This window comes from Corythoichthys intestinalis, chromosome 5 (genome assembly GCF_030265065.1).
Source record: "Corythoichthys intestinalis isolate RoL2023-P3 chromosome 5, ASM3026506v1, whole genome shotgun sequence".
NCBI lineage: Eukaryota > Metazoa > Chordata > Actinopteri > Syngnathiformes > Syngnathidae > Corythoichthys > Corythoichthys intestinalis.
This window is the reverse complement of record NC_080399.1, coordinates 40,731,736-40,744,118: the sequence shown is the minus strand read 5'-3', so window position 1 is coordinate 40,744,118 and position 12,383 is coordinate 40,731,736. Positions and strand designations below refer to the sequence as shown.

Here is a 12,383-nt window from a genome sequence, read left to right as displayed (position 1 = left end):
TATTAATGTATACTGGTAGTAGTAAGTGATTGTTATTTTAAAACGAGAAACATTGCTCTGTGAGTCCTTGGGTGCTTCTAACCTCACCTTAAGTATGGTATAATTTCACGTGAAAGTACCTCATAAGTATTACTTAACCTTAATTAACCATGACTGAATGCTTTTCGGACCCTTATTGTAAAGTGTAGCACATGTGTCCCTTAACTAAGAAATTATAAATGCTTAAGTTAACAAACCCTAACCCTATATAGGCTTATATATAACAAACCATTAGTTACTGTCTGGTTATGCATTAACTAATGCATTAACTAATGCTTTAACTCATGTTAATTAATAAATTGATAAATGTTAGATAAGCAATTACATTAATTATTGTAATGTTACTTAAACATTAGTTATTGTCTAAAAATGCATTAGGTAATGTTAATTAAGGGACCCTTATTGTAAAGTGTTACCAAAAAAAGATATTGCACGTCCTTGCGATGCGGGTATTGCGCATCCACCAAACGTGACGACAATGTTCACATGATATTTCATTCAGGCCTACTCTTGAAACTACATTCTCTCTCACTTAAGAAGACATTCATCGATTGCAATGTTTTGTGCTAAAATGGGAACAGGGCACTTCAGGGCCCTTTTAAATTAAAGGTGGGGCCAGTGCCCTGTGGTCCCACCCCTAAAACTGCCTCTGTCCACCAGGTGAATACAGTACATTTGCTAAAGGGAATAAAACATGGTCACTGCTTAATTAATTATGGCAATTTGATATTTTTGTCAGCTAATGATACCAGAGCGGACTTGCATAAAATCCAGCACCCCTGCTGATCAGTGACAAATTAGAGAAACATGTAACTATGATATTATGGGGTGACACTGGTCAATGAGGAAAGTGATGCTTCTCCAACATGCATAAACAATAGCCACCGTGGCTTGCATTCAGTTGGCAGGCTGAACACGTCCTGGATTCTCTCAATCTGTTACCTTTAGAGTGTCAAAGTTGAGTCGGCGTCTCCTAATTCCCTTTCCTCCTTTGTCTTCCCTATAACACACACACAAAAAATAAAAATATAAAGTCCAGCCTGTTTCTCATCTCCTTTGAACGCTTTCACCTGTCCAATCGCTTTGGTGATAAAAGATGCTGTTGCCGCTGCCTCGTGGCTTAGAAGAGACCGCAGAAGCACAGCCCTGAAAAGAACGAGTAACTCAGTCTGACACTTAGTGAATCGGTATGCTGTCTTTCAACACCTTTCACTTTAATTGCCCTTCGGTGAATTGCTCGCTAAATAAAAATGTCCCGAAATCCATTCACATGAGTAACAGGAGAAAAAAAATGTCATTGTGGAATACATTTTGCTTTGTGTGTTATCACGGGTCGACGAGCTTCACGTGACTTTTCCTTTTCTCTTTGAGTGCCTGCAGGGTCCCACACTGTCACATTTTGAAGCTTCACTTTCACTTTGCTTGCCTCTTGTGTACTCTGCAAACACAAACCCTTACCCTGAAACGCAGCAAGTCGCACACACATTCTCAGTGATCCCCGCAGACACAGAGTAACACTCAAAATGAATTTGTAAGCATGAACACGTTGGAACATCACACTGTGAAACCTTTGTATAGCACCCTGAGGGTTAAAAGCCCCAAGGTTGCGACGATGACAGCAAGCTCTCTGCCCTGCTGTGATTTTGGATCTATTAGTGGTAAGTGATGTTGGCCCCGCTTGCTCTGCAGCAAAGTCAAATTTTAGTATTTTCAGCTATAAACAACTCTTAGATTGATGCGATGACTTTCAACACAATCGCAAACTACATTAATGCATAAATCACTCTCAGAATTTGTGTCCATACAATGGACATTACCAAGTGCATGGCACGTCTTTATTTTCTTTCCGACAGCTTTGAGGTGGCATCGTGCACTCTGAAAATGTCTTCCCTGAAAATTGAATTCAACAGCTTGTTGAAGTGAAGAAATTATCAGTCAAGACAGGCTGAAAAAGGCATATTTAAGTTTTCTGCCTGATGTACTTGGCATCACTCACCAAAAACGTGTTTCTCTCTCAACCAGCACAGAACATTTAGTGAGAAAAGTTTTATAATGTCGGAAACTTGAAAAGTTCAGAAATTCTGTGTGGAAGAATATTATTTGGCAAAGAGAAACACAAGAGATGAATGATGAGAAAAGACAAAGTTTGCTCATGCTGCGGGATGAGTAAAATTAAACCAACTGTTTACCCTTTAAATGCCTCTTTTCCAGCTGAATTATGCGCAGTTATAATAAAAAGGATGAATTTTCATTTCGTAAATTGTAGAAAAAGTACATTTTCTTAAAGTGATCCTCGATCTTTAAGACAAGTAATTCTTAAAAGATAAATGTTAGTATGAGTTATAATAATTTGATATTAAAACCCCTCTTAATGTTTTTGTTTTAACAAGGTTGTAAAATTATTTTAAGTGATTGGTCGCCATTCTTGTTACGTCGCAGTGCGTGACGTCACATGGCCCGTTCCCGAACTTTCAGCGTGTCACTCTTAGCTACCCCAACATGTCGTCGGTTCTGCCCTTCCAATTTGAACCAGATCGGAAAAGTGAAGAGCAGGACAGCACTGTTGGTCGTTCACAAGCAGCAAAGGCTAAATGAGAGCAGGAAATACAGTACCTGCTAAGACAATTTGGGAAAAACTGGTGATGTTGTCGCGGCAAGTGCGTCTCAATGACAATGGAGCTAGAGAGTGTATGCTGTTGAGAACACCGGTTTATGTTCCTCAAGGTAAGCTATTGCGTTTTCAAACTTATCCCAGTATAATTATGTAGATTTTTAGCATCCAGAGCTGTCGTGTGCTAACTGTCCTCATTAAATTCGTCATCTGACGGGAACAAATCCTGGAATCGAGTGTAATCCATGCCTTGTACGAGGGGCATTCAAAAAGTAATGCACTCAGGTGCATTGCTCGTACAGGATTTTACCAATCTTGTTTGTATTTGGCACAGACATGATAGGACACACCTTTTTGCGATTGTTATTTGTGTTTTTGGTATTTTCAGATTTTTAAAGCTTAAACTAGCTTCCAAAATGGCTGCCCCTCTTGAAGCTCGTCAGAGGTGGATAGGCGACCACTACAGGGTTTATTGGCTACGCTGCTTTACCCACCTCTTCATGGTCTTCAGTACTGTTTTTAAATCGCTGTAACCATCTTTTTACAGTACTACAGTCTATGGTATCATCCTTGTAGACATTTTCCAGCCGGTTGTGAATCCTCAGAGGGGTTTCTCCCTCTGTGACAAAGAATTCGATTACAGCTCTTTGTTTCTGACGAGCTTCAAGAGGGGCATCCATTGTGGAAGCTAGTTTAAGCTTTAAAAATCTGAAAGTAAGAAAAACTTATATAACAATCGCAAAAAGGTGTGTGCTATCATGTTTGTGCCAAATATATACAAGATTGGTAAAATCCTGTACGAGCAATGCACTTGAGTGCATTACTTTTTGAATGACCCTCATACATTGTAACGCGTGGTAGGTAGGATACATGAATAAAAGTACCAAAAGGGGGAGACGCTTCCATTTATGCACATTTATTTACAAAAAAATAATATTTCCACCTTGACCACTTGTCACTCGGGAGCTCAGCGTTACACACACACGTGTTCCCAGATGAACTCCAACATAAAAGTAATGTCCATGTCAGAGTCACAGTCGTCACTGTAGTGTGCCATAGTGATTTAATTATTTGGTATGATTTGGGGAAAACTCCCACGAACAAAAAAGATAACAATAGTAATCCAAATCCGCGTTTTTTTTTCACTCACTTGAGGATCCAGGAATTAGACCAATTCCATGATAACGGTGCAGCCGCGATCAGGAGTCGAATCCACAAAATAGACGGATCCGAAAAGCCGCTGTGGGACCGTCGAATCCAGAAAATAAATAGACAGATCCGAACCCAATATTGCAGCCGCGGTGGGACGGTCGGATCCGGAAAATAGATGGATCCCTTACTTGACTAAGGATCCAGGAAAAATGTTCGTGCGCCAGTTGTAACGCGTGGTAGGATACGTGCAATGTGCATAAAGGGACCAAAAAGGAGAGAAGCTTCCACTTATGCACATTTATTCACAAAAAATAATAATTCCACCTTGACCACTCACGTCACTCCCCTTGTTTCAATTTGACTGGAAATTGCATCCAAAAGCAGCACATTGTGGCATTTTACTTCGCGAGTTTAGGCAGGAATACGCAATTGTTGTATACGCTACACATTTGGAAAGATCTCCTTTACGTCATCACTGCGAGCCCGCAAAACATGGTGCCAACTATCGGTCGAAATGTGTTCTAAATATGATAAAATATTGCCATTGATTTAACATTTTATGTGTTTCTAACAATATATTTTAGTACAAGAACAATTGTGGTTTATTAGAGCCTAAATGTATTTAAGGTAGAGGATCACTTTAAAGAAAGGTTTGAACACTGTAGTACACCATCAATGACAGTGAATGATTCATTTCCTTTCATCTACACTGTCATCACATAAGAACTGGGAGCGACGTGATGCTTCATGACCGTTGCTTAGTGTTCACTGGTTTACAATAAAAGTATGATATCACAATGAAATTCTAAAATGAACCACCACTGAATGACACATTTAGATGCTTGGAAACACAGTATGAAGGTTTATAAGATATTGGCGACCGTAGGGTAGCTACTTTAAAGTCAAATTGAAAGATAACAAGGCTTTCTAAGTGAAGATGAAGATTGACAGTAGTCTTTAGGGCTTGTGCGACCCTAACAAAGAGATAGAAACTAGACACATCAGCTAAAAGGACTACTTTTGCCAATGTTCCCAAACACATCTTCTATGCCCTCCAGAACACATTTAAATATGCATGTGATAGTTGGAACATCTACAGCTGCCAGTGGCAAAGTGGTTTTACATAACAAAAAGCCTGGTATTTTGAGACATAAGTGGCTGTGTAATACAGCATTTTGTATCTTAAGTGCCAATGTGGTCATCTTTGGGACCGGCCGCACACTCAGAAGCAAATTTACAATGAAATGAGTGTGAATGTTCCGGCATACAATTAGAATGGAGCTATGGAGAAAAAGAGATGCACCTCTTGGCCTCTGCAGCTCTTCATGCTTCATGGATTCACTACCTTTCTGTCAAAGTGCCAGGTCTCATTTACAGGTCCGTTACCCTTAATTACGTGAGCTGTAATGTAAAATAAGTCCTTTACAAGAACATGATGTCACGTGAGAGGCACTATGTTGGGTTTTGTTTCAGGGATTTTTTAGATTTAACTCAATGGATGCCATTAATGGCAATAGACATTCAGTCCATTTATACATGGAGGGCTGGTAGTGAATTATTATGTTTCAGTGCCATTAACCTCGATAAATGTCCAATCCATTTGAACTGGGAGGGGTGATAGTCCATCACCAAAGATGCAACCCCCCCAGAAAATACATTGTTTGAACTCAAGGCAATCTCATCACTGGAAATTATTTTATGCACTCCGTCAAAAGTTCAAGTGTAGTGAAGTAAATGACTCACATTCAAAGGCAGTCAGGATATTTTATAATTCTTCAGCTCGCTTCGTTTACATGCTCCCAATCTATAATTTCCATCAAGTGAATGAAGCATGTGATCATTTATGCATCACTTCAAGCAAATCATTTCGAATGACACTGGATGGATATCAAACACAGTGCAGAGAAGGAAAAAACAATGTTTGATCAAACACAAGAAGCTGTCCCTTGCACAGAAATTATAACGCTCACAAATTTGCAAATGTAGACTGCAGTTATCCACATCAAACATAATAACTAACAAAAAAATGTTAACAAGATTAATTTGATGGAGACTGTCGAGGTGCATTTAGATGAAGTAAAACATGGAAAAAGAAATAATTAAACACATTGGAGTATATTATCGTGCACCAAACAAGAAAAATTAAAAACAGTAAAAATCAACTTTATAAAAACACAATTACTCCACCTTTACATTTTTTAAAAATGGATTAGAATGAATTCATGCGAACTATACCGCTGCTTAAGAAAAAAAAAAAATGAAACAAAACAGCCAGCCGTATTCTGTTAATTACAACAGGCTATTTGAAGAGTTGGTTTTCTTTTTAATTGGATGTTTATTTTTAACAAATCCAATTGCGTCTATATAATTGTGCAAATAAAAATGATCAAGGTAAGATTTGTTGTCTTAAAAACAGTAGTTAGTGCCAAGTTAATTGAGTGGAGCATGACAAATTCAAAAACAAACAAATCTGCATCACCCGCAGGTAAAACCATGCAGAGTTTTGCTATCAATAATGGTAGATAGCTGCCAAAAAAAGTGTGTTCTGCTCTTCCTGAAAATAATTATATTGGCTTGACTCAGGGGGGGACTTTTTATCAGTTTCACAATTTAACTTAACCTTTTAACCACAATTAAAAACCTTGGTAATATAAGGGAATACTATTTTAATTTCTTCATTGTAATATGTATTTTAGCTAATGCGTTCGGCTATTGTTTCCCCCTTGTTCAAAATCCTGACAGTATTTGCTATTGTGTGTGTTTGCTATTTTTTTTTTGTATTGAATTGTGGTCAGCTGTTTTCTTACTAGACATCAGTGGGAATTAATGCGTCTTCTAGTGCTGCAACGATGAATCGATTAACTCGAGTATTTGATTAGAAAAAAAAGATTCAAATTAAATTTTCCTGCTTCGAGTATTCGTTTAATTAAGTGGAGTTGTAACGGTTTATTTTGAAAGTGTTTGCATTTAGCTTTATTGATTTGGGTGGCAACACTGCCTCATTTCACATGGCTGAATCCAGCTGCTCCGTGTTAAGACCACCACAAGTTTTTGTTTGAGCAATTTTTTGTAATGCATTTGTAATTTAGTTTATACTAGGTATGTTTAGCCGTTTTTGTGGGAATATGTGTCTGAACTATTCGTTAAGAGCATTGTAAAAAAGAAAAAGAAAAAAAAAAACAAAGTTTTATAGCATTTAAGCTAGCGGACTTTTGCTATGTAAGTTAGCAATTGCTCTTTTGTTGTACATAGATCCTAATTTATTTTTTTATACCGTTTGAGGCTCAGCTCAAGTATTTTAAGTTTTCATGTTCCTTATCCGATTACTTGATTATTCGAACTAACTAGTTCATCGATTAATCGACTACCAAAGTAATCGATAGCTGCAGCCCTAGTGTCTTCCAAGAACTATTCCATCACAGAAAAGACACCCTTTCCACTATTTGTGTTTACCATGTCTAATACCTTGTTCCGAATTATTATATTTGAAGTTTAGAAAAAAAATATTTAAAGCATTGACGTCTGACACATTTTCTTGGCAACATCTGCAAAGGGTGTCATGAGTCCTGTAAGGCTATGTTACTTTCTACGTCTGTGGCTTCCGAGCACACTGCGGTGGGTCCTATGTATTTAATAGGCACCATATGATCTGAATCTATTTCTGTGCATATACTGCAATTCTCCTCAGGGCTGTAGTGGATAACACCTATTAACTAGCATCTGGGTTGGTAACACATTAAAACATATTGCATATAGTAATTTACATTGCTTTATTATATGACCTTAGCAGCAATGTGCATATTGATATAGTGCATGTAAAAATTATATTAAGATAGCATTATAATTCTTCAATGCATCCAATTTGTTATAGAGCACTGGCATGCAATCAGAAAATGGGACAATCATAGTGGAGTGCTGACTCCCAGTTTAAAGATGGCTTCTGTTAAAACCCACATCAACACTAATGGAATTGTAGTCCTTTAGATAATAAGCATTGGGAGTATGTTGCACAAATTACACTCTTTTTGTGAGAGTTAATGTACCTTTTATTTATTAAAAAACAAATCCTAAATGGCAGCAGCATGCTTCACTACAAAACAATAACAACCAAGCGCAGCGAAGCTAGGTGCCTTTGCACTTGCAAACAAATTGTTTTCTGTAATTGCATAAAACATTTACGAGAGTAGGAATCTTTGTGGACCCCAAAAGCAAACACTGAGCTCATTGTTGGACTCTGACAAGCACAAGTAATTACACAGCATTTAGAATAGGCTCTAAACAAAAAAAGGACCTTAGCTACATTTTAACATCTTCAGATGCCATAATGGATTCATCTCAAAATGTTGACTAAAGCTGATGAGAATTTGATGTAGCACAGAATATGCACGATTAACAGTGAGTGAGTGAGCGAGCGAGTGAACTGCATCCTATCGCTGTATTTTTTGCTAAGCATCATCAAACCCGTATTTAGAAATTAATTAATAAAAAAAAATAATAATTACACTGTTACAAGAATTACAGTATAAAGGGAAAAATGCAGTACATTGATGCACTGCTGCGAATAATCAGGTGTGCCTTATTTAGGAAAATAAACTCGTTTATTGAAGGTGCACATTATAGTCCGAAATATACGGTAGATTTGACAGAGGCTAACTCTTCTAATGAGATGGCAATGGCTACATTTGAAGATTTTTAAGTGATCTATTTTAATGCAGTAGTTCGAATTACAAAGGTATGTCTTATCACTTTTTTTGTGTGTGTAATTTTGCTTACTTATGTGTAACAGAAAACTGTATATGTATGTGTATATGAAATTCCTGGCTCCAAGATAACCAGTCATGTCTTTCCATCACCCAGCGTTACCCATGCAATGGTGTACATAACTGATTTCACTGCAACCACTACCATTCACCAATGACCCACGATTGATCATTCTAGGGTGCAAACACGCTACAGTAAATGAAATGGCTTCAGCGCCTGCTTCGACTGTGGCCTCCTCAAAGTAGTGCGATCTAATTTGAACAGACAAGCTGTGGGATATTTTACTCAACATAAGCTTTATAATAGAGTTGAATAACACACTGAAAATGTTTTCAGCAGACTTGCCATGTCATTTTTTTAATTGAAAATATCATCCAACTTTCCAATGTATGAGTTGGCAGGCTCTGTTCAGAGACCACAACACATAGGAAAACCCAGATGCTAGGAAATAATTTTTCCGGTTATTCTTGAGACACTTTATTTTAAAAACAATCTGTTTTGATCTGTCATGATCAAACATATTTCATAGCTTAACAAGCTTGAACACTTAAATCTGGGGGGAAAAAGTGATCATACACAGCTAAACCCGATTCAGTCCATGTCGAGGTAATGTCTGAGACTTCCCGACAGATTTGGTGATGAACAACAGGCACCGACATTTGGAGCTATATTTAATTGAGAGGTTTTTGAGCCTTCGCCCTGGGGTCTAACAACTTTAGCACCTGGACTGAGGAAATGTAACTGACTTAGCCAGTCTAGAACAGCTCCCCCTTTGGCCATAAAAGTTCCCCTTAGACGCGTGACCCGCATATTGGTATTGTTTTCAGCTGCACTGTAATGAAGTTGGGGAATGATGAATAATAATGTATGTGTCCCGTCCACCCACTTCCCGATATGACAGCAATGTTAAACAATGACAAAGCAGAAAGCATTTTAATTAAATAGCTATACAGTTTCCTGAATGAAGTATTATCAATTTCCAAATGTGTCAAACAAAAATTGAGGAGGATTCCTTGGAGCCGTGCTTATGTGCGAAAAGCTGTAGCCAATCCCAGGACCACAATCTGGAAAATGCCAATAGCTCCCCAACCAAGCAGAGAAAGCCAGCTGAGCATATTACTTATTTATCATGCTCTGCTTTTGCAAATGCAGCCATGTGAGGGCAAGAATTCAATTAATATGCAAATACAATACAGTGTTTCTTCCTGTTTTAATGCAGTTACCTAAGCTGTTTATGTAGCTGTACCATAAAAAAATGCTTAAAACGCAAAATCACAATCCCTCAAGTGTTCTTAAATACTTTAGATGATATTCAACAAGGCAAAATGATTGTCATTTGGAACAGCAAAGAAATGAACAGATAATAGCTTTACTGAAGATATTTACACCGTACAATCTAATGTCATAAAAGTTGTAGATATTACAAACAAAATCAAAATATAACCCCCCCCCCCAAAAAAAAAGAAGCTGTAGTTATTACATTTTAATTCATGAGAGCATACATTCAGTATATACACCCCCCATAAAAATATGCATCAGAGAAAATCAAAGTGAAGAACGTGAAGTACAAAATTATTAATCAGGTCATATCATCCAATTGACGTATTCTAATGTCTCAAAGGGTGAGGCTGCACCAGAGGTACACAGATTGAAATAAGTAAGGTCAGAAGTTAAAGTGCACCTCTGGGCTCTATAACATCAAGCTCATGCTTGCACCCAAGAGAGTATTAGAGAAAAATAGACTTTTTTGGGGGATCAAAACTCCAGTAAGGGACAGTAATAAATACTGCGCAAGTGAGTTATGAATTTTATATACAAAGATTTCAGGATTTAGATACCCATCCATTTTCAGTAACGCTTATCCTTGTCAGGGTCGCACGGTGCTGGAGTCCATCACAGCTGACCTGGGGGAAACGTGGCCTACACCTTAACCTGGTTGCCATTGAGTTGTAGGGCAAAAAAAGAAGCAGAAAACCATTCACACCCTCACTCATACCACTACTGAGTGAGAATTAATCCCACGCCGCCAGCGCCTATATCAGGTGAATGCGCCACTACACCATCAGTGACAGATTTAGATATAACATCTTTATTCGTCTTGAACAGATTCAGAATATTGGATTCTTGTGAGAAATATTGTGGATAAGATTTTACCGTGACTTGACTGCAGCAGTAGGAATCAATGAGAAAACAGTCAAGGAGAAACATTTCGAAGATGTATTGTGAGGAATGCACAGACCACTGAGATGTTGGCAAATCTATTTTACGCAAAAATAGAGAAATAATTAAATAAATAAAATGACTACAAAGGAGGAAACACAACAGTTAAAAAAAAACCAAACAGTTTACAATTCCCACGAGATAAAATATTGGGTGAACAGGAGAGCTCCACTTGTGAGACGATGTACACTAAATCTGATTTGAGAAGAAAAGCTATATTTAGTTTATGGCATCAAACTAATGAATCAGCCCCAGCCCTAATACAGAATGTCTGCTTCTGAAGCAAGAGAATGACAAATGGGTGGTCCAAAATGTTACTGCGAGGCAGGCTGTCTGCTTCGTACTTGGCCAATGAGGAGAGCGCTGTCTGATGTTGACTACTGAGCAATGACTGATTGGCTGGCTGTTGACCAGACAGGCAGTGGGCTTGCTGCGAGGACTCAATGAAACAGGTGTGTGCGCCGCATGTGTGTGTGCCGATGGTCCGGATGAAGAAAACATAGTGGCAAATGATGAAGGCAAACCCCACAGTTCAGCAAATTTCATTTTGCAAGGATTCACACATTGGCAGAAATCTAATTGAAATGCCTTGCTCACTATCTTGTGGTCCAAGTACTGTATACAGTAGAATCTATACAATACTTGGACCAGTGAGTAGATGGATGAAGACAGCACTGGAAAATAATCGTCACAACAAGGTCCATCCATATCCTTAACAGGGTCACATGAACCTAGGCCTATCCCTGCAGACTTCAGGTTAAGAGAAAGGGTGCACCTTTGACTGGGTTTCCTGACAATCAGGAAAACCCACTCAATGGAGGAGGAAACAAAAATGATGATAGAAACGAAAAATGAAATGAGAAGTAAGGGGGGAGATGCATGATTTTTTTACTATTAAAATTGCACAGTCAATTAGATAAATAAATAACTCCAGTATGCATAGTAGTATAATTACGTCAAATTATTGTGTACGTTTATTAATGCAGTTGCAGTATGAAGTTCGTTATTTTCGAAGTATTTGCTAGTGTTAACTTTATGCTGATGACATCTCACCAAATTTAATCAATAGCTGCCTTTGACGCGATGGATGTCTAATCCTACAGTGGTCATTTGCTGACAGCCCTCACAGTTCAAATGGATTGGATGTGCATCACTATCAATGGCAGTGAATGAATTATTTGTGAAACCCTAAATTGGATATGTGAAAAAGTTCCCCACAAACATAAATTTTCACAAAAATTAAAGCTCAGGTGTTCTTGCACAGTTTTCCAAACCCATTCATTCGCAGTGAAAGGAAACCTTGATATTGTCACCACATGCTATCGGTGACACTGATATACGGAAGCTCAGTGATCTCTTTTAGCTGATAAGGATTGTAACTGATAAATACATACGGTTAACTATAAATGAGTTTTAAACCACTGCTGTTGGATAGTACACTTGCTTTTTAAATTCACAAAGCTTCACGTTAAGTGAGAAACATCTTGACGGCACATCAAATGAGACGAGAACAAAGTTTGTATGGGCATGGCACCGACAAAAAGCTGGTGTATATGTGGAAAGCCGCATGACGCATATATCCAAACTTTGCCTGTGCTTC

At 38.1% G+C, this 12,383-nt stretch overlaps 1 protein-coding gene across 4 annotated transcripts in view; it reads right to left on the bottom strand.

Moving 5' to 3' along the window:
• Positions 1–12,383, bottom strand: part of tspan9a (tetraspanin 9a) — a 332,421-nt gene that overhangs the window by 209,175 nt on the left and 110,863 nt on the right. For 2 of the 4 annotated variants that reach the window (XM_057837777.1, XM_057837781.1), the window contains one exon: positions 982–1,039. The exons of 1 other annotated variant lie outside the window; for it this stretch is intronic. The gene's annotated coding sequence lies outside the window, so the exon portion shown is untranslated. Of the gene's footprint in view, positions 1–981; positions 1,040–1,109; positions 1,186–12,383 lie in introns of all 4 variants that reach the window. One more of the 4 variants, XM_057837779.1, reaches the window with a different exon arrangement.